The sequence below is a fragment of the Carcharodon carcharias genome, chromosome 19 (genome assembly GCF_017639515.1).
Source record: "Carcharodon carcharias isolate sCarCar2 chromosome 19, sCarCar2.pri, whole genome shotgun sequence".
Lineage (NCBI taxonomy): Eukaryota > Metazoa > Chordata > Chondrichthyes > Lamniformes > Lamnidae > Carcharodon > Carcharodon carcharias.
The window spans coordinates 94499126-94519791 of NC_054485.1; the positions used below are offsets into that span (position 1 = coordinate 94499126).

At 42.6% G+C, this 20666-nt stretch overlaps 1 long non-coding RNA gene across 2 annotated transcripts; it reads right to left on the reverse strand.

The window, feature by feature from the left end:
* Positions 1 to 2541: 2541 nt before the first annotated feature.
* On the reverse strand, positions 2542 to 18839 carry LOC121291658. 2 transcript variants are annotated; one of them, XR_005946046.1, is made up of 4 exons: positions 18745 to 18839; positions 18196 to 18479; positions 7461 to 7741; positions 2542 to 4404 (listed from the first exon to the last, which is right to left on the reverse strand). It is a non-coding gene; the product is annotated as an uncharacterized LOC121291658 (long non-coding RNA). The 2 variants fall into 2 exon arrangements; XR_005946045.1 differs by having other exon boundaries at positions 18196 to 18773.
* Positions 18840 to 20666: the final 1827 nt, after the last annotated feature.

Consider the following 20666-nt stretch of genomic DNA (forward strand, 5'->3'; position numbering starts at 1 on the left):
GAGTGGGACTTGATCCTAGGGCTTTTGGTTCAGAGGCAGGAGAGCTATCCACTGATCCACTCCAGCTTATTGAAAAATAATAACGTGCCATATAATTTTTTTTCATTTTTCTCTGTGGTTTATTTGATCTTGGCCTCATAATCAATGAGGAATGTTTTAAATCATAATCCGTTGTCAGGAATTGAACTTGTTACAACAAACTGATTCTCTGCTGGTTTTCTGTTTCTACAGTTGTTTGTGCTTGGATGGGCTTTGAAAACATCAAGAGTTCTAATTCTAAAACATAGGATCAATACTCCTTTTCCTTAATTCCTTGAGGATGGATATAACTAAGGTAATAAAACTTATAATTAAAAAACATAATGTTAAACTCCTTTCAATGAGTCGTTTGACAGTACAGAACTTGAGTATTGCTGAAAAAGAGGCATGTCTAAGCTTTTAATCTTGCATTTATCAGGACACTTTGCAAGATTACCAATACAAGGTGAAACAACAATTTATACTGTATGTGAAGAGAGTGCTGACTGGTTGGCAAGGATTCTCCATTGCCATGGAGAATGCACCACTGATGTTAACTGCCAGTTAACTGCCAAGCATTGTTTGAAATTTGAACAAGGCAGCTTGTCCCTGATTGGCCAATGCATTGCCCTGAGGAATGAGTCGGTGAATGGCTGTCAATTATTTTGTTTAACTGAAACAGGCGCAATCCATGTGCTCATTCTTTCTGTCTGGAAAGAACAGGGCCCTGTGTATTAACATATGTAGCTTCCAGTACACGCAAATGTGCCACACTGCATGCTCGACTGACAATCTTAAATTGGTTTTCAGTGTAATTCTTAGCACACTGAGGATTATTTAGCAAATGCTGTCATGAGAAACGTGTCTTCGATGGAATGGCAGCTAACCTCCTAGCCCATATTTCTGATATGTGGATGATACGTTTGCTATATTTAAATTCGCAACTGCAAGTAATAATTTCCTTACATGTCTTAATGGGCTCTATCCTGCACTCAAATTCACCTGTGAAATGGAGCAATCAAATGAACTCCCCTTCCTTGATGTACCAGTTGAGAAATTTGCCTGTGGGTTCTCTATCGCGTCCAATGCAAGCCAAACTTCACTGGTCAAGATAGGCACTGGGATTTTTGCAGTTCCACATGCTATAAGATTGGTCTGATCACCAACACTGTCAATAGGGCCTGAGCCATTTGCTCACCATGCAAGCTTGATGCTGAAATAGGGCGCAACAAAGGCGTCCTTTGGGATACTGGCTACCCTGATCAGATCATTTCACGCTGCATATCACGCAAACTCATGAAGGGGTCTAAGGCCATCACTTTTAGTCCTGAAAAGTGCCCTGTCTACCTCAGATTACCCTGGAAAGGCATGGTATCTGTTTCGTTCTGCTACTATGCAGTAGCAACACGAGTGATATTGGCCACTAACAGGATGCTGCCATCAATCCAAAAAGACATTCTGCCTATCACACAAATGATTAATGTGGTATGTGAATTTCATTGCCAGTGTGATGCTAGCTTTATAGGCCATCCGTCACAAAGACTGGTGGATTGTATCAAACAGCATATCCCAGCCACTGTTCACAATGGGCAAGGTACAGACCATACCCAATCAGCCAGTGCTCGCAAAACTCAAAACACAGTGTCCGACATTAGATGTGATTCCATGATTGGACGACATTTGCTGAATAACCCTCCGTGTGCTAAGAATTATGCTGACAGCCAATTTATGATTGTCAGTTGGGCTTGCCGTGTGCTGCATTTGTGTGTACTGGAAGCTACATATATTAATACACATGGCCCTGTTCTTTGCAGACAGAAAGAACATGTACACACATTGTGCCTCTTTCAGCTAAACAAAATAAGTGACAGCCATTTGCTGACTCCCTCCTCAAGGCAATGCCTTGAACAATTAGGTCTGGCTTAAATTTCAAATAATGCTTGGCAGTTAACTGTCAATCACCATCAGTGGTGCATTCTCCATGGCAATACTACTTGCCAAACAATCAGCACTCTCCTCACATACAGTATAACTTGTTGTTTTCCCTGATATTGGTATTTTTTTGAGAGTCCTGATGAGTGCAAGGCGAAAACCTTCAACATGTCTCTTTTTTCAGCAATACTCCTTTCAATGAATTTGTACATTGGCACATTCCTACTGTCAGAGAAGAGTAATAATGGATTATGCTGTGGGCAGATTTGCATCTCAGCCTATTTTCCCTCTTCTTCAGCAACAAGCAATACTGTTTGCAAAAACAAGGATGATTGTGATTGTATATCATTCTGAGAGAGGCGCAGTAGTTGCGATTGCAAAACAATAGATTGAACAAAAAACTTAGGATCATTTAACATCTGTATGTCCAAATCTTCTAAGTACCCTCACAAGAATATATTTGTACTCCTCTCAGATAGATATCAATGATCCTCTAGCAATATTTTTGAGGAACAGCAGAGGTGTTTCTCCCATTGTGCTAAGGAGCTTAATCCTCTGTCAAAACAATCGACAATTGCTAGGTCAGTGGAGTGATGGTGTCTGAAACCAAACTGATTTAATTTCAATACATTTTGGCATGACAAAAAGGAATATAATCTATTCTAAACAAATTGTTGAAAAATTGACAGTATTGAAATTGGGAAATAATTGTTTGGTAAAGACATGTCATCGTTTTTATAGCTTTTGAAAATATAATTTATATTGGAAAAATGCTGGTTGAAAATGAGAGATTGCACCTATGAGTAAGAGGAGTGGCAGTATTTGAGATTATCTTCTTCAATAGTTTGTTGCTTATTCTGGCATGACCAGCGGAATTACTTGTCTTGAGCGAATTAACAATTTTCATTATTTTGCTTTGGTCAATAGGAGTTAAAAGTAATGCTTCAGTACAAGAATCAGTAAGAAAATGGGAGGAACATCCATCCCTGTTCCTCCAGGATGTTCTTTAACGAGAAGGGTTGGGGTGGGGATGTGGTGCCTAGACCGAGGCCAGGTGAAGGCATTAGCGCTGGCCTACAGGCTTTGAGGTGGATGGAAACCTGTAAAGGACATGCTCACTTAATATATCACTTCAAATCATTCACACATGTCAATGAAGTGTCAATGATGCAGACTGCAGGCAACCCTGCCTTGGTAATGGCGCTCATCCGGATGAGAAGGAGGGCCCATCGCAGGTTGGCACAGGGCCATTAGGAGCAAGGGCCTGAGTAGCAAGAGTCAGCAGGGCCTCTATAAGGTCAACAGGCTGATGCACATGGACCACTACAACAGCGAGCATTAGCTGGTCGATGCATGTATCACAATCTAGGGATGAGTAAAAGTCAATGCTGGAGGTGCGCTCGTATGTCCCAGGCATGGTTACTCACATCTGCAAGACATTGCTGTTTTCCCCACACAATCATTTTCCTCATGGTTCAATGTGTGTGCTCTAGGTTGCACTCTTCTGAGGCTTTTTCACCCTCACTTGTATTCAGCAGTGATTTTTTTGTTTTGAAAATGTCATAGGCCTAGAACATTCCTGCACTGCCTGTCTCTTCTTACTCTGTCAGGTGGCCACTTACTATTCTCCTGAACTCTCTGTAGCTGTGAAGTCACCACCTGCAGGAATGTGTACTTCAGGAAATTCCCAGCCTCCTATAGGCCCTGCAGTGACTCCAGCCACCCCTCAAACCGGAGTTCCTGCAACTGGAGGCACTTCCTTCACTTGTGGTTACCCAGGACCTCACAGCACAGGAGATTTAGGTAAGGGTCTCAGCTGTCTCATTGTTTTGCTTTAAACATTTTTCACATTGAATTAATTTCTCTGATTATTTATATATTTACCATTCCTAGTTGCAATGCCATCACCATCCTCCACTGCACCGATTTCCCATTTCACCAAATTCCAGAGTACCACATTGTTGACCTAAATATATTTTCAATAAGGAGCAAGCTGTAACTTAAATGTCAATTTTGTATCGGGGACAAACGTATGATTGAAGTGTGTATTTTCTATCATGGGACAAATGCATGATTTCAGAGGATGGCATCTGCAATAGAGTAAATGAATGAATTAAGGGTGCAATTTCCATTCGAGTACTCACACATAAGTGCCTAATGTAAAACTGTGCATCCCTATCACAGAGTAGGGGCAGCAGTGGAACATTTACCCTTAAATTTTACATCATATAACAAATCGGCACTTGCAATCAAATGAATTAAAACAATTACAGTTAAAAATGTTCACTAAATGATGCTGAATTACACTTTGGTGTCTTCGTTTGAGACTGTTGTTCCTTTGTGCACTTTGTTGAGTGGAGCCAATTGTTCTTTGCTTTTTATGTTGCTGCTAGAACAACGTTGCGGAGTGTCCTGACGCTCTTGTGTAAATGCATCAGTTCCAGAAGTGGGTGGCTGTTGGTAAAGCAAAGTCGCACCTCTAAGCTTTAATAATCATTGTCATGTCCTTCTATTTATCCCATGAAACGTGCCACCAGTGCTGGAACACGTGGGCCAGTATCATTTGTGGATATATATTAATAGTTCAATACTAGATACACCCATTGCAGTGCCACTGATTTAATAAGTGTACACCAAATCTTGTAGAGTTCCGCATTGAGTAATCTGCGCCCTCTCATGCCCTTCCCACTTAATAAAAATATTGTCAACCCTTCCCTTAAACCATTTCTATTTTATCCTGCTCAGCACCCACAACTCATCCAACTGTAAGGAGCTACCAGATGACTCCCTGTACTCAAAGTTTGCTATAAAAACACGAGGTTCTGTTATTACAGTGCAAAAAGGCAGTCTGCAGCCTGAGTGAGTGAGAAAAACTTGACAAGTGATGTCTAAATAGAGGGATGAGGGGCGAATTATCTTGTGAATGTCCATTCAGAGGTGAAGCCTCACTGAAGTGAGAGCTTTAAGAGAGACAAGGTGACAACATTGTGACCCAAGCCTATGACCCCTCCACTTGCATGAGCTTACACTGGGGCTGGAGCCTCAAAAATGAATACTATCAATTTCACTGGATGTAATTTTGCATGTTAACTTTATTTGGTGGAGGCCAGTTCCCTTCCCATTCATTTCTTGAAGAGTCTATGTGATTTTGCAGGGCAGACAGCCTTTCTGGAACCTGCAGGCAGACAGTGACACGTGATTTCCATTCTCTTACTACACGGCATTTTCAGTCCTTGATCCCAGTCAGGAGACAACTGAGATTGGGAACATTGCTGTTTAACAGTGGCTGAATGGTCCTGCCTTGGATCAGGGACTCCTGTTAATCTTTGTAAATTAAATAAAACTGAGGAACAATTATGTATCAAACCACATTAGTGTAGGACTGGAGTTACGAAAAGGTCAGCCAGTTAAAGACACCAGAGAGCATCAGGGCCAAATGCAGTCCTGTTTGACATCACTGTGGGTCTGGAAGGATTTTGGTTTTGTCCCATCATAGATGACCTGACCCCTCGTGTTGCCCTAGAAGGAGATCACACTGAGCAGCTTCAGCAGGCAGCTAATTTTCTTCAGTAAAAACTGATACATCTTCAAATAGTGTTTAAAATCATCAGCAATAACTTTTTTACTCGCAATCTGCTGGTTGCTATTAGGAGAGGGCATTGGGTCAATCTATCAAACTGCTGTGCTGCTCCCTTAATGAGTGCAAGCAAGCAATTTAAGTGGTAATCAGCCCCTTATTGATCCTCCAGGCAGCCATTACTAGCAGAAGCTTCAATTCCTTTCACAAGATGGCACCTTGCGCTGAACATGGACTACATCTGTACCTGTTACTTCCAAACTGATTAAGAGAGTGTGGAACAGCAGCAACCTGATGAAGAACACCAAACTATGAGTCTACCGAGTCTACATCATCAGCACACCCCTCTAGAGAAGTGAGACCAGGGCAACAGACGCAAGGCAGGAGGAAAAGCTGAACAGTTCCACCTTCATTGTCTCAGACATATCCTTGGCAGCTCTTGGCAGAACAAAGTCACTAACTCAGAAGGGCCTGGAGAATGCTCATTCCATCAGCTTCCACTCATTACTAAGCCTACATCAGCCATGTTCATCAGTTGGATGACGGCCATACATACAAAGGTCTCTGTCAGTAAGCTTGCTTCTGCATCATGACCTGACTAGGATACTTGTTCTCCTAAGGGCCTCCTCCAACATTCCACTATAAGGAAACTGCCAGTCAGATATGAAGATGGTAGACAATTAAACAGAGAGTCGCCAATGGCCATGACTTCTGAAGGCTGGCTGTTTGGAGGAGCATTGGAAGAGTCAATGTGAAATGGAAAGCTCAGCTGGTAAGGATCAGAGAGCAGAGGAAACATAACCCAATGAATCCGACACCTCAGCCCACTGTCTCCATCTGCAACAAGTGAGCAGAGACTGCCATGTCAGGGTGGGGTCCCTGAGCCACACCAGGTGATGTTTAGCACAGAGTTGACCACAATTGTCTCACAAGATGGAAGCCTATACAGATCTTCTACTGTTCATTTGCTGCTGGAGGATAGAAGACGACTTTTGATACACATCAGAGGATTTCCTGGGACATGTTGTCAAATATCACCAGCATTTTATCGACATTTATTCTGGAACTTTTCTGCAGACTTCACCTACAATGACTGGGTGTTGTGCTGTTCTGTATTACTGGACAACTTATTGAAGTCACTTGGAGAAAGGGAGTGCTCGGTCATCAACATTCTGTTCGGGGTACCCCATGGTCTTCAGTAGGAATGGGTGGACAGCATCAAGCAAGGCAGAGCAGCAATAGCTGCTGCAAGTGAGAGTGACAGGACAAATATGAGGGAATTTTCAAGGATCAGTATATGTGGGCTCCACTTAACCACTGCCACTGAAGATGTGGAGTGTACTAGCCGACACACAGCAGGGTGGGGGAGGGTGTGTCTCTGTGTGTGTGTGTGTGTTTCAGGATAGCTTAGGGACTAAGTTAAAGGGTGCCCAGGTTCTTAGATATGACACTGATTGTATTGTTGGAGGAGGTCCTTAGGAGAAAAAGTATCCTGCACCTGAGAGGAGATATTCACCTCACCCTCATGTCTGTCCTGTAAGAGAGTGTGGAACAACAGTAATCTGATGGAGAACACCAAACTTTAAGCCTACTGAGTCTACATCAGTTTTAACTCCTGGGTATGCCTGGGCTATTCTGTAATTCAATGGCCGGGATTTTCCTGCTTCAGTTCTCATGCCTCATGTCAGCAGCACAGCTGAAGTATTCCACATCTGAAACTCTGACCATTAAATCAATGCTTGGAAAAAATCAAAGGTTAGCAATACGTGATTTCTGGGTACAGACTCCCACGATGTGCTGGGCTGTAAAACTGCACAACATTTTAAAACATTATTACGGGTTGGTTTCGGCTTCATTCATCACATTTGCTCTATGTTCATAGCTTGTCATGTTCATTTAACTAGGTGGAAAGTTATCTTTGCATTCCACTTACCTCATATGTCGATTCAGCTTCATTATTATTTGTTTGAGTCCCAGATACAGACTCATGGTGAGAAGGAAATCTTTTGCTCATGTTGTTAATGTCTTTTCTTGCCTCTGCATCTGCTTTGTCATACAGTGCCTTCATCATCAGATTTTCTTTCAATCTTCCACGCATTGAATCATATTCATTTTTGTAATAAATTTCTTCATATTACACCAAGTGCAACGATGAAGAGAGTAGAGCAACAGCAGTAGGACCAGGAATACGAAAATTAAAACGCCACCAATGAACTGTAAAGGCATGAGTGAAAATGTAAGAGGATAATTTAAACAACTCTTCAACAGAACTGTTCAACTCTAGAGATTTAATGGTAAATGTTGTGAGGAGTGACTTTCAGCATGAAGCTGCACTCATCTGGAGCACAAGTCAGAGATGATTCAGTTTTAGACAGTATGTGAGTGCATGATTGGAGTGTGTACATGGTTGTGGGGTGTGTATGACCAATTGTGTGCATGTGTGTGTGTGAAATAGCATGTTAGCTAGGACATAATGTCTACATGTCTGCAGAGTGTTCGGGACAGTGGCCAGAACTTTATGCTTCCCCCACCGGTGGATTTTACAAAGAACAAAGAAGATAGAAAAGTACAGCATAGGAACAGGCCCTTCGGCCCTCCAAGCCTGCGCCGATCATATTGCCCGTCAACTAAAACATTTTGCACTTCTGGGGTCTGTATCCCTATTCCCATCCTATTCATGTATTTGTCAAGCTGCCTCTTAAACACCACTATCGTACCTGCTTCCACCACCTCCTCTAGCAGCGAATTCCAGACACTCACCACCCTCTGCGTAAAAAACTTGCCCCGCACATCTCCTCTATAGTTTTCTCCTCTCACCTTAAATCTATGTCCCCTAGTAATTGACTTCCACCCTGGGAAAAAGCTTCTGACTATCTACTCTGTCCATGCCTCTCATAATTTTGTAAACTTCTATCAAGTCGCCCCTCAATCTACGTCTCTCAAGTGAGAACAATCCGAGTTTCTCCAACCGCTCCTCATAGCTAATAACCTCCAGAACAGGCAGCATCCTGGTAAACCTCCTCTGCACCCTCTCCAATGCCTCCATATTCTTCTGGTAATGTGGTGACCAGAATTGCACGCAATATTCCAAGTGTGGCCTAACCAAGGTTCTATAAAGCTGTAGCATGACTTCCCAGCTTTTATACTCAATACCCCTGCCAATGAAGGCAAGCATGCCATATGCCTTCCTGACCACCTTATCCACCTGCGTTGCCACTTTCAGTGACCTGTGGATTTGCACACCCAGATCCCTCTGCCTGACGATGCACTTAAGGGTTCTGCCATTTACTGTTTAATTCCTGCCTGTATTAGACCTTCCAAAATGCATTACCTCGCATTTGTCTGGATTAAACTCCATCTGCCATTTCTCCGCCCAAGTCTCCAACCGATCTATATCCCATTGTATCCTTCGACAATCCTCCTCACTATCTGCAACTCCTCCAACCTTAGTGCTGTCTGCAAACTTACTAATTAGCCCAGTTACATTTTCCTCCAAATCATTTATGTATACTACAAACAACAAAGGTCCCAGCACTGATCCCCGCGGAACTCCACTAGTCACAGCTCTCCATTCAGAAAAGCACCCTTCCACTGCTAACCTCTGTCTTCTATGACCAGTTGAGGGGAGTGCATTAAATTGAATTGAAAGTCCAGGTTCCCTCTTGCCCAACCACACTGCGGGCAAGGCCTCGGATGGGAAGCCCATCAATGCACTCATGAATCGTACCTGACAGATAATGTCCTACTCACGGAATTATACCTTACTGATAATGTCCTACTCACTGAGTCATACCTTATAGATAATGCCCTACTCACAGAGTCATACCTTATAGGTAATGCCCTATTAACAGTGTCATACGTTACAAATAATGTCCTAATCATGGAGTCATACCTTACAGATAATGCTCTACTCATGGAGTCATACCTTACAGATAACGCCCCACTCAGAGAGTCATACCTTACAGACAATGTCCCATTCATGGAGTGAAACCTTACAGATAATGTCCCAGACACCATCATCACCATCCCTGGATATGTTCTATCTCACCGAAAGGACTGGCCCAGCAAAGGTGGCGGCACAGTGTTATATATTCGGGAGAGAGTTGCCCTGGGAGTCATCAACACCAACCCCGAACCCCATGACGTCTCAGGCACCAGGTCAAACAGAGACAAGGAAACCTCCTGCTGATTACCACATACCGCCCCACATCAGTGCTCTTCCATGTTGAACACCACTTGGAGGAAGCACTGAGGCTTCCAAGGGCACAGAATGTACTCTGGGTGGGGGACTTCAACGTCCGTCACCAAGAGTGACTCCGTAACACCACGACAGACCAGCTGCTGGACTGGGTCTGCGGCAGTTGGTGTGGGGACCAACAAGAGTGAAAGACATACTTGACCTGACCCTGACTAACCTGCCTGCCGTAGATGCATCTGTCCATGACAGTATAAGTAGGAATGACCACCGTACAATCATTGTGGAGACGAAGTCCCGTCTTCACATTGAGGATGCCCTCCACCGTGTTGTGTGGCACTACCACCGCGCTAAAAGGATAAATTTCAAACAGATATAGCAACCCTCAAGACTGGGCATCCACGAGGCGCTATGGGCCATCAGCAGCAACAGAATTGTACTCGAACACAATCTATAATCTCATGGCCCGGCATATCCCCCACTCCACCATTCTTACCAAGCCAGAGGATCAGCTCTGGTTCAATAAAAAGTGCAGGAGGGCATGCCAGGAGCAACACCAGTCATACCTAAAAGTGAGGTGTCAACCTGGTGAAGCTACAGCACTGGACTGCTTGCATTCACACAGCATAAGCAGCAAGTGATAGACAATGCTAAGTGATTCCACAACCAACGGAGCATATCTAAGCTCTGCAGTCCTGCCACATCCAGTCGTGAATGGTGGTGGACAATTAAACAACTCACTGGAGGAGGAAGCTCCACAAATATTCCCATGCTCAATGATGGAGGAGCTCAGCAGATCAATGTAGAAGCTAAGGCTGAAGCATTTGTAACAATCTTCAGCCAGAAGTGCCGAGTGGATGATTCATCTCAACCTCCTTTGGAGGTGCCCAACATCACATACCAGTCTTCAACCAATTTCATTCACTCCATGAGATATTAAGAAACAGCTGAAGGCATTGGATACTGCAAAGGCTACGGGCACTGACAATGCTCCAGCAATAGTATTGAAGACTTGTGCTCCAGAACTTGCCGCTATCCTAGTTAACCTGTTCCATTACAGCTACAACACTGGCATCTACCCAGCTATGTGGAAACTTGCCCAGGTATGTCCTGTACACAAAAAGCAGGAAAAATCCCACCAATTACCACCCTGTCAGTCTCCTCTTGATCATCAGTAAAGTGATGGAAGGGGTGATGAATAGTGCTATCAAGCAGCACTTGCTTAGCAATAACCTGCTCACTGACGCAGAGTTAGTGTTCCACTGGGGTCACATAGTTCCTGATCTCATTACAGACTTGGCTCAAACATGGACAAAAGAACAGAACTCCAGATATGAATGAGAGTGACTGCTCTTGACATCAAGGCCACATTTCACAACATGTGGCATCAAGGAGCCCTAGAAAATCTGGAGTCAATAGGAATCAGGGAGAAAAACACTCCACTGGTTAGAGTTATACCTAGCACAAAGGAAGATGAATGTGGTGGTTACAGGTCAATCACCCCAGTTCCAGGACATGACTACAAGAGTTCCTCAAGGTAGTGTCCTAGGCCTAACCATCTTCATCTGCTTCATCAATGATCTTCCCTTCTTCATAACACCAGAAGTGGGGATGTTCGCTGATGACTGCACAATGTTCAGCACCATTCATGGCTCCTCAGACAATGAAGTAGCCCATGTCTAAATGCAGCAAGACCTGGACAATATCCAAGCTTGGCCTGATAAGTGGCAAGTAACACTCGCGCCACACAAGTGCAAAGGAATGACCATCTTGAACGAGAGAGCCTAACAATCGCCCCTTGACATTCAATGGCATTACCATCGCTGAACCCCCACAATCAACATCCTGGGAGTTACCATTGACCAGAAACTGAACTGGACTAGCCGTATAAAAACTGTGGCTACAAGAGCAGGTCAGAGGCTAGGAATCCTGCAGTGAATAACTCACCTCCTAGCTCCCCAAAGCCTGTCCACCATCTACAAGGCACAAGTCAGGAGTGTAATGGAATACTCCCCTCTCGCCTGGATGAGTGCAGCTCCAACAACATTCAAGAGGCTTGACACTATCCAGGACAAAGCAGCCCTCTTGATAGGCACCCCATTCACTTCTTCCACCAGTGACACACAGCAGCAGCAGTGTGCCATCTACAAGATGAGCTGCAGGAACTCACCAAGCCTCCTTCAACAGCACCTTCCAAACCCACGACCACTACCACCAAGAAAGACAAGGGCAGCAGACACATGGGAACACCATCACCTGGAAGTTCCCCTCCAAGTCACTCACCATCCTGACTTGGCAATATATCACTGTTCCTTCACCACCGCAACATCACAATCCTGGAGCTCCCTCCCTAACAGCACTGTAGATGTACCTGCACCACATGGTCTGCAGTGGTTCCAGAAGGCAGCTCACTACCACCTTCTCAAGGGCAGTTAGGGATGGGCAATAAATGCTGGCCTAGCCAGTGATGCCCACATCCTATGCATGAATTTTTTAAAAATTGAGGCCCTTAAGCGGACCCTTCTGAAGTCGGGCACACAACCCCCACCCCCTTAAAGTCCGATGGTTTCTTGACCTCCTTTCCCTCCCATTCCCCAGCCTCGCTCACCTCTAGCCGCTTCCAGGTCTTCCCAACCCTTCGCACCCTGGGACACTTTGATCTTAGCTACGCTTCCAGTTCCCGGACTTGGTCTCCGACTTCTTTAGTTATACAGGGCATTGTTGAGAACACATCTTGAATACTGTGTGCAGTTTTGGTCTCCTTATTTGAGGAAGGATGTAAATGCATTGGGGGTAATTCAGAGGATGTTTACTAGATCGATACCTGGAATGACCGAGTTGCCTACTGAGATAGGTTAGATAGGCTAGCCTTATTTCCAATGGAGTTTAGAAGAGTGAGGGGTGACTTGATTGAAGTGTATAAGATCTAGACTAGTCTTGACAAGCTGGACATGGAAAGGATGTTTCTTCTTGTGGGTGAGTCCAGAAATACGGGACACTGTTTTAAAATGAGGGATCGCCCTTTTAGGACAGAGATGAGGAGAATTTTTTTTCTCTCAGAGGGTTATGTGACTTTGGGACTCTCTGCCTGAGAAGGCAGTAGAGGTAGGGCCATTGAATATTTTGAAGACAGAGGCAGATTGATTCTCTTGCCTAACAAGAATCAAAGGTTTTCAGAGGTAGATGGAAATGTGGAGCTCGAAACACAAGCAGGTCAGGCAAAATCATATTGAAAGGCAGAGCAGTCCTGAGATCCAGTTGGCCTAATTCTACTCCTATTTCAAGTGTTCGTATGTCTTTTTGAAATTCCTTTTCTGTCCACTACAGCACTGTCGCTATAGGGACTGGAGAACTGTTGGCCAATCAGATTGGCCTTTGCAGGTTTTGGGTGCCTAGTTCGATGCTAGATGGCTGATGGCCTTGTAGTGGCTTGGGACAACTGAATGTCTTGCTAGGCAATTTCAGAGTCAGCCACATCACTGTGGATCTGGAGGACGACAGATTTCCTTCCCTAAAGGACATTAGTGAAGTAGATGGGTTTTCTGCGACAACCAGCAATGGTTTCATGCTCATCATTAGACTTTTAATTCCAGATTGAATTCAAATTCCACCATCTGCCATGTTGGGATTCAAACCCAGGCCCCAGAGAATTACCTTGGGTGCCTGGGTTACCAGCTGAGTGACAATATCACTACACCACTGCTTACCACCTACATACACAAGACAACATGATGCCAGTAAAGGTAGGATGCAGGTATCAATAAGACAAAAGTAGAATTCATATAGATAGAGATAATGCTTAATAAAGGATTTATCATATTAGTGGCGTTGTCTAAATGCACCTAATAATGGTAGGGAGTTGAAGGCAGAATTTTTTTTTATTCATGGAATGTGGGCATCGCTGGGTCAGCCAACATTTATTATTCATCCCTAATTGCCCTTAAGAAGCTGATGGTGAGCTGCCTTCTTGAACTGTTGCAGTCCATGTGGTGTAGGTACGCCTACAGTGCTTTTAGGGAGGAAGATCCAGGATTTCGACCCAGCAGCAGTGAAGGGACAGCGATATATTTCCAAGTCAAGATGTTGAGTGACTTGGAAGGGAACTTTCAGATGGTGGTGTTCCCGTGGATCTGCTGCCCTTGCCCTTCTAGGTGGTAGAGGTCATGGGTTTGGAAGGTAATGTCAAAGGAGCTGGTGAGTTGCTGCAGTGTATTTTGTTGATGGGACACACTGCTGCATTGTGTGTGAGGGAGTGAATGTTGAAGTTGCTAGATGGGGTGCCAATGAAGCTTTGTCCTGGATGGTGTTGAGCTTCTTGAAGCTTTGTCCTGGATGGTGTCGAGCTTCTTGAATGTTGTTGGAGCTGCACTCACCCAAGCAAGTGAAGACATTCCATCACACTGCTAATTTGTGCCTTGTAGATGGTGGACAGGCTTTGGGGAGTCAGGAAGTGTTACTCACCGCAGCATTCCCAGCCCTCTCACCTGCTCTTGTAGGCACAGTATTTATATGGCTGGTCCAGTTCAGTTTCTGGTCAATGTTAACCCCCAGAACGTTGATAGTGAGGGATTCACGATGGGAATGCCATTGAAGGTCAAAGGGCGATGGTTAGATTCTCTCTTGTTGGAGATGGTCATTGCCTGGCACTTGTGTGGAATGAATGTTAAATGTGCAGACAAATTAAGGAATCGAGTTTGAAACAGAATGGTAATCACTGGGGGCTTCAACTGCCCTAGTATTAATTGGGTGGAAGAGGTATGTAAAGGGGATAGGTTTCTACAATGCCTACAGGACTCCTTTCTAACCCAACATGTAAAAAGACTAACAAGGAAAGATTTGCTATTGAACCTAGATAATGGTGATGGACCCAGAGCAGATTAGGGAAGTAAAAGTAGGGAAACATCTGGACAACTGTGACCATAATATTATCTGCTTTAAGATGGTGATAGAGAAGGGTACAGGTCAAATATCTTTTGTCGGAAACCCCTGGGGCTGATAGCATTTTGGATTTCAGATAAATTCGCCTAAGCCTAGATGAGTTATAGTCCAAAGTAAATAAAATAGCTAGAAAAGTAAGATATATCACTGAATAATAATTGCAGGGTGCCTGTAATAAGTTACTTTTTGACGTGTTCACCACAGAAAATCACCAGGTAAACAGTGCAGACAAAAAACTAGTCAGACTCCCCATGCTAATGGTAAATGAGGTTCCAAAAAAGTATGGTTTTTGGATGTATTTGGTTTCTGGATTTACAAATAAAGGATACTCAACCCATATAGGTATGATAAAAACCAAGTTTATATATGAGAAAAATGTGGATTTTGAGGGACTGAGAATAGAACTTTAAAAAATAAAATATTCAAATGTATTGACAAAGAGCAATGTAGAACAACAATAGGACACATTTAAAGCAATGTTCAACAGAATGCAGGAAATATACATTCCTCTAAAAGGAAAGAGCAAACTAAACAGTAGTGGGACTCCTTGGATGGATGGAGACACAACGGAATAATTGAGGTTTAGAAAACAGGCAAATATTAACTACAAAGAAGCTTGACACCATTCAACAAGGGCAATTAAGGATGGGCAATAAACGCTGGCCTAGCCAGCAACGTCCACATCCTATGCATGAATAAAAAAACAGCACAGCAAAAGATAGCTGTCTGAAGAGATTAGGTGAGAAGTTTAAAAAAATCAGGATGGTAAAGATTAAAGTAAATTATTCAGGAACATAAAACAAAATAGTAAAATCAAGGAACAGACAGCATAACGTCACAGGTAATGACTTAAAGAGATGGCAGAAATAATAAATAATTACTTTGTTTTAGTTTTTACCAGGAAGATAGGAAAGGTAGATATGATCTTGGATGATGAGATGAGTTATAAGGTAAGCGCATTTAAAATAAAAAAGGGATGCATTTTAAAAAACTGAACAAATTAAAGAGGTAAAAACTGGGGTCTGTGTGGATTGCATCAATATATTTTTGAAGAAACTATGGAAAAGATAGCAGAAGCATTATTGCTCAGATTTAATAATTAATTAAAAAATGTGTAGGGCCAGAGCATTGGCAGATAGCTAATGTAATTCCTGTATTTTAGAAGGGCAGCAGTTCAGGTCCAAGGAATTAAAGACCAGTCAGCATAATATCAGTGGTAGGAAAAGTAATGGAATCCTTACTAAAGGAAATAATTGAAGAACATTTAAAAATAATAACAAATAATAATGGTGCAGGTTTTCAAAGGGGAAAATCTTGCTTGTCCAACTTATTAAATTGTCGAGGAGGTGACCAAGGTTAAATAGTAGATGTAATATATCTGGATTTTCAAATGCCTTGGTGAGATGCCCCATAATAGATTAAGGAATAAGGTCAGAGAATATGGAGTCAGGGGACAAGTGGCAGGAGATATTGCTAGCTTTCTTCAAGACTGAAAGGAGAGTTGGGGGAGGGGGAATAATCAATACTGAGGAGGACTTCAACAAAATACAGGGGGCCATTCATAAACTTGCAGAATAGGAAAATAATTGGCAAGTGAAGTTTAAATGTGAGGTAGCACATCTTGGTAGGAAGAATAGGGAGGTCACCTGTTATTTGGAAAGTGCAAGTCTAAGTGGGGTACAGGAAGAAAGGGATCTTAGAGTACAAAGACATCAATCACTACAAGTTACACAACAGGTCAGCATGGTCAAAAAAAGTAAGCCAAGCACAAGGCTTTGTTTCAAGAGGGTTGGAATTGGGAAGTAAGGAAGCTATGCTAAACCTGTATCATGTCTTGTTTAGATCACAGTTCTGGTCACCATATTATAAAAAGCACTGCAGACAGTACAGAAAAAAATAGAAGGTTAATATCAGAAATGCATGGGTATGCATATCAGGAAAGGAGGAATAGGTTAGCTATCTTTTCTTTTGAGAAAAGAAGGCTGAGGAATGACTTTATAAAGATATTTAAAATTGTGGGAGGTTCAGAGTGGATACAGAGAGAATTATTCATCTTGTGTGGAAGAGTTTAACCCGAGGCCATCAGCATAATATAATCACCAAGAAATCCAATAGGAAATTCAGAAGAAACTTCTTTACTTAGAGTGGTAAGAAGTGGACCTCGCTACCACAGGGAGTAGTTGAAGCGAATAGCATAGATGCATTTCAAGGGATGCTGGGCAAGCATTTGAGAGAGAACGGTTACCATGGTAGATTTAGATAAGAAAAGATGGGATCAGGCTTGAGTGGAGCTGAAACACAGGCATGGTCTGATTGGCTGAATGGCCTGTTTCTGTGCTACACATCAGATGAAACCCTATGCAATCCTTTTTAGTCTGCATTGGATACTCCCTAACCTATGATAAAAGGTGCACACATATATACCTTTGTCACAACTCCTAAGATATCACAAAATGGTTGAATCCATTCAACATCTATGAAATGCAGTGACTGATCAGGTATTATTTTGTACACAGCAACGTGCAATTCCATTTCACTCGCTGGCTACTCCCTCAATCTCATGTTGTGCAAACTCTGTGTCCTGATTAACCCTGAGCAGAATTTAAACCTCACCCGCATGTGTTCCACTTTCTCATCTGAGATATTATCCATCTCTTTCTCTGTCGCATTCTCACTGCCTCTGAAACCCACATTAATACCCCTGTGACTTCCAGACTCATTTCTTCATTGTAGCTGATCTCCTCAGCCTCACAAGTTCCTGATCAACAACTGCCACCCATGTCTAGAACTGTTTAAAAATAAGGGGTTGCTCATTTATGACATAGATAAGGAGAATTTTCTTCCATCAGAGTGTGGTGAGCCTTAGGATGTCTCTTCCTCAAAAGGCAGTGAAAGCAGGGTCTTTGAATATTTTTAAGGCAGAGTTAGATACATTCTTGATTAACAAGGGAGGGAAAGGTTATCAGGGGTAGGAAGGAATATGGGGTTGAGGTTACACTTCTTATTGAATAGCGGAGCAGGCTCGGGGGGGGGGGGGGGGGGCTAGTGGCCTACTCCTGCTCCTAGTTCATATGTCCGTATGTAAGTCCCCTCTTGCACTGACTCCCGCTCTCTATCACCTCTTCTCCTTGACAATCTCCATCCTCCCTCAGTGCACCGTTTCCAAATTCCTGCAAATGTCTTCAAATCCGTGCATTGCTCATCTGTCTCTCCCTCGGCACTCTCCTCAAACCTCATGTCCCGCTTCTGTTCCAACTCTGCCGTGTGGCGTCCTTCCCTCCCTCTGTTCTACCATCAATGGTGCAGTTTTTAGTCATTTGTCTTCCACACTAAGCCCCTCAGAGTTACTGCATCTCTCCCCTACACTCAAGTCATTCCAGGTCTCTTGATTCCCTGATGATCGATAGTAACTATAAGGGTACCCTAGTACTCCAATCGGATCTGATCTCCAATTGTGAAACAAGTTGAGTTGCTTTTCTCCGTTAAAGATGCGGTCGAAATGGAGGTTGAACGAACATTTAAAGACATTACTTACCCGCAATATATAACAATGACGTCGTAGCTCAGATAAAACTTTACTGTCATTATCATTGCAGTTGAATTCGGCGCACATTTTCTTCGTCACATTTTTATCTTTCATTATCTCAGCACAGGTATAGCAGTTACCGTCGAAGAATCCATATTATTGGTGGAGTCAGTATTCTAAATAACAAAATGGCAGGGACAACGTCACATTTGCAACACTTTTCTGGTGTGTTTTCCTCGACTGGTCCAGTGGATTGCTCGCTCTTTGTCGAATTTCTTGCCCGAAAACGACACCTGCAACACCAATTACATTGATATGATTCAAATTGCAGCATTAGGCTGATTATTAGCAATATTACTGAAGGGAAAAGAAAAAACATCCAAGCATAGCAATTATTCGCTTCCACAACACACGGACAAGTGATATGTTTTTCAAGGAGCTCTTCCAATCCATAAAGGATTAGAACCAGGATAGCACTCTGAATGAATTTGAAAGAGTTACTGTTTAGAAATAACTCTTTCAGTTGATTGAGTATTTGAACATTCAATCCCATTGTACCGGTAATCTCGAGCACCAACTCGAGTGCTCACAACAAGTAAGGTTTACAGCAAATCACTGGGGAGCTTTTAATAAGACCTGTGAAGATCCAACCGGGAGTTCTTGACGTTGTTCAAACACATTGAAACATCTACAGTTTGACCGCATCTGCCCTAATTTGGAAGTAAACAGTTAAATCCAAGAACAGGAACGGAAAGTCTCACACATAGCACAAATAAATTACCATCGTGCTGTGATAAATTCACTGTTTTCAAACACTCTCTCCAAGAAAAAAGTCACAATCTCCACTTTCCAACTCTTCACACTTTACTAAGACAGATAAAAGTGTTTCGGAAGCGATGAATTATTTTAAGGTGCGGTCACTCTTGTTTTGTAGGAAAACACATTTGACATTCTGCCCAAAGCCCCACAAGGAACATTTCGATAAATGACCAGATAATCTGTTTTGATTGTGCTTGTAAATGGATAAATATTGAACAGGACACCACAAGAAATTTCTCGATCCTATTCAAAATTCTGCCCACTTTGAACAGCCAGGTGGGACTTCAAGCCAGCATATCAACTGAAAGGCAAGTAGCTGTATTAACAATGAGGTGTTAACCCAGATTAAGTGCTTAAACCCGTGGGTTTCTGATTTAGAAGTGTATGTTTTCGAGGTAATGCTAGGATTATGACTAATGTTAAAGTAACTTGATATAAATAAAAGAATCACTAGCATAAAGGTACATCATGCATCTAAAATGCACTTTGCAGAATAAAGATAAGACATATTAAAAATTTCCTCTAATACGGGTAGTTTTCTGAGTAGAAATTAGTTCTAATTAAGCATGTATATTTATTCATTATTGTTTTACTTAGTGAAAAACTTCTTGCTAGTGTTGACCAATAGTTGCAAAATGATATGCAGGTATCTTCTCAAAGCATACACGCACATATGTCACGATTAACATTCATCCTGGCTCAGTACTTTGTTTTCATTGATGTTAATGCTCAAAATAAGTAGATTGTGCAACACATAAGTAAATTGTGAAACATGGGGCCAATACATTCAGCGCTGCCAGAGGATCAATGCATATTTATTGGAATATTCACAACAACAACTTACACTGTATAATAATTTATATTCATAACTTATATACAACTTGTATTTATACTAAAATGTATCTAGTGGCATTTCACTGAAATTGGTTCTGAGGAAGATGTCTGATGAAATATAAATGAGCTTTTCTAATAACTTTGGTAGGTTAGAGGTTGGCAATTTAATTCTAATATTCTCATGAAAGGGTTTTGAAGTGCATAGGTGTGCAACAGATTGTTTCTTCATGAGGTCTGTAAAAGAATTATTAAATTTGTTGTGTAGACCAACCCTGGTTCAATGAGGAGTGTGGGAGAGCATGCCCAGAGCAGCATCTGTCATAGCTAAAAATGGGTTGATAATGTGGTGAAGCTACAACACTGTACTATATGTACGGTAAACAGCAGAAGCAGCATGTTTCAGATAGAGCTAAATGACCCCACAACCAGTTTATCAGATGAAAGTTCTGCAGTCCTGCGAGGTGGTGGTGAATGGTGGTGAACAATTAAACAGCAAACAGGAAGAGGAGGCTCCACAAACATCCCTGTATCAATTATGGGAGAGCGCAGCACATCAGTTTAAAATTGCAAGGCTGCAACCATCTTCAGTCAAAAGCACTAAATGGATGATCCATCGTGGCCTCCTTTTGAGATTCCCCAGCATCGTAGATTCACTCCACATGTGTAAACAGTCCTTCAGCAAGAATACATTTTTCTGAAAGGGAGCTGACATTAAAGGCCAAGCAAAGGGAAGAGGTAAATGAACATTCATCAGAACTGACCAAGTCTCACAACCCAGGAACCAATGAGCTTGATCCCAGTTGTTATGAGACAGCTTTTTGGAAAAG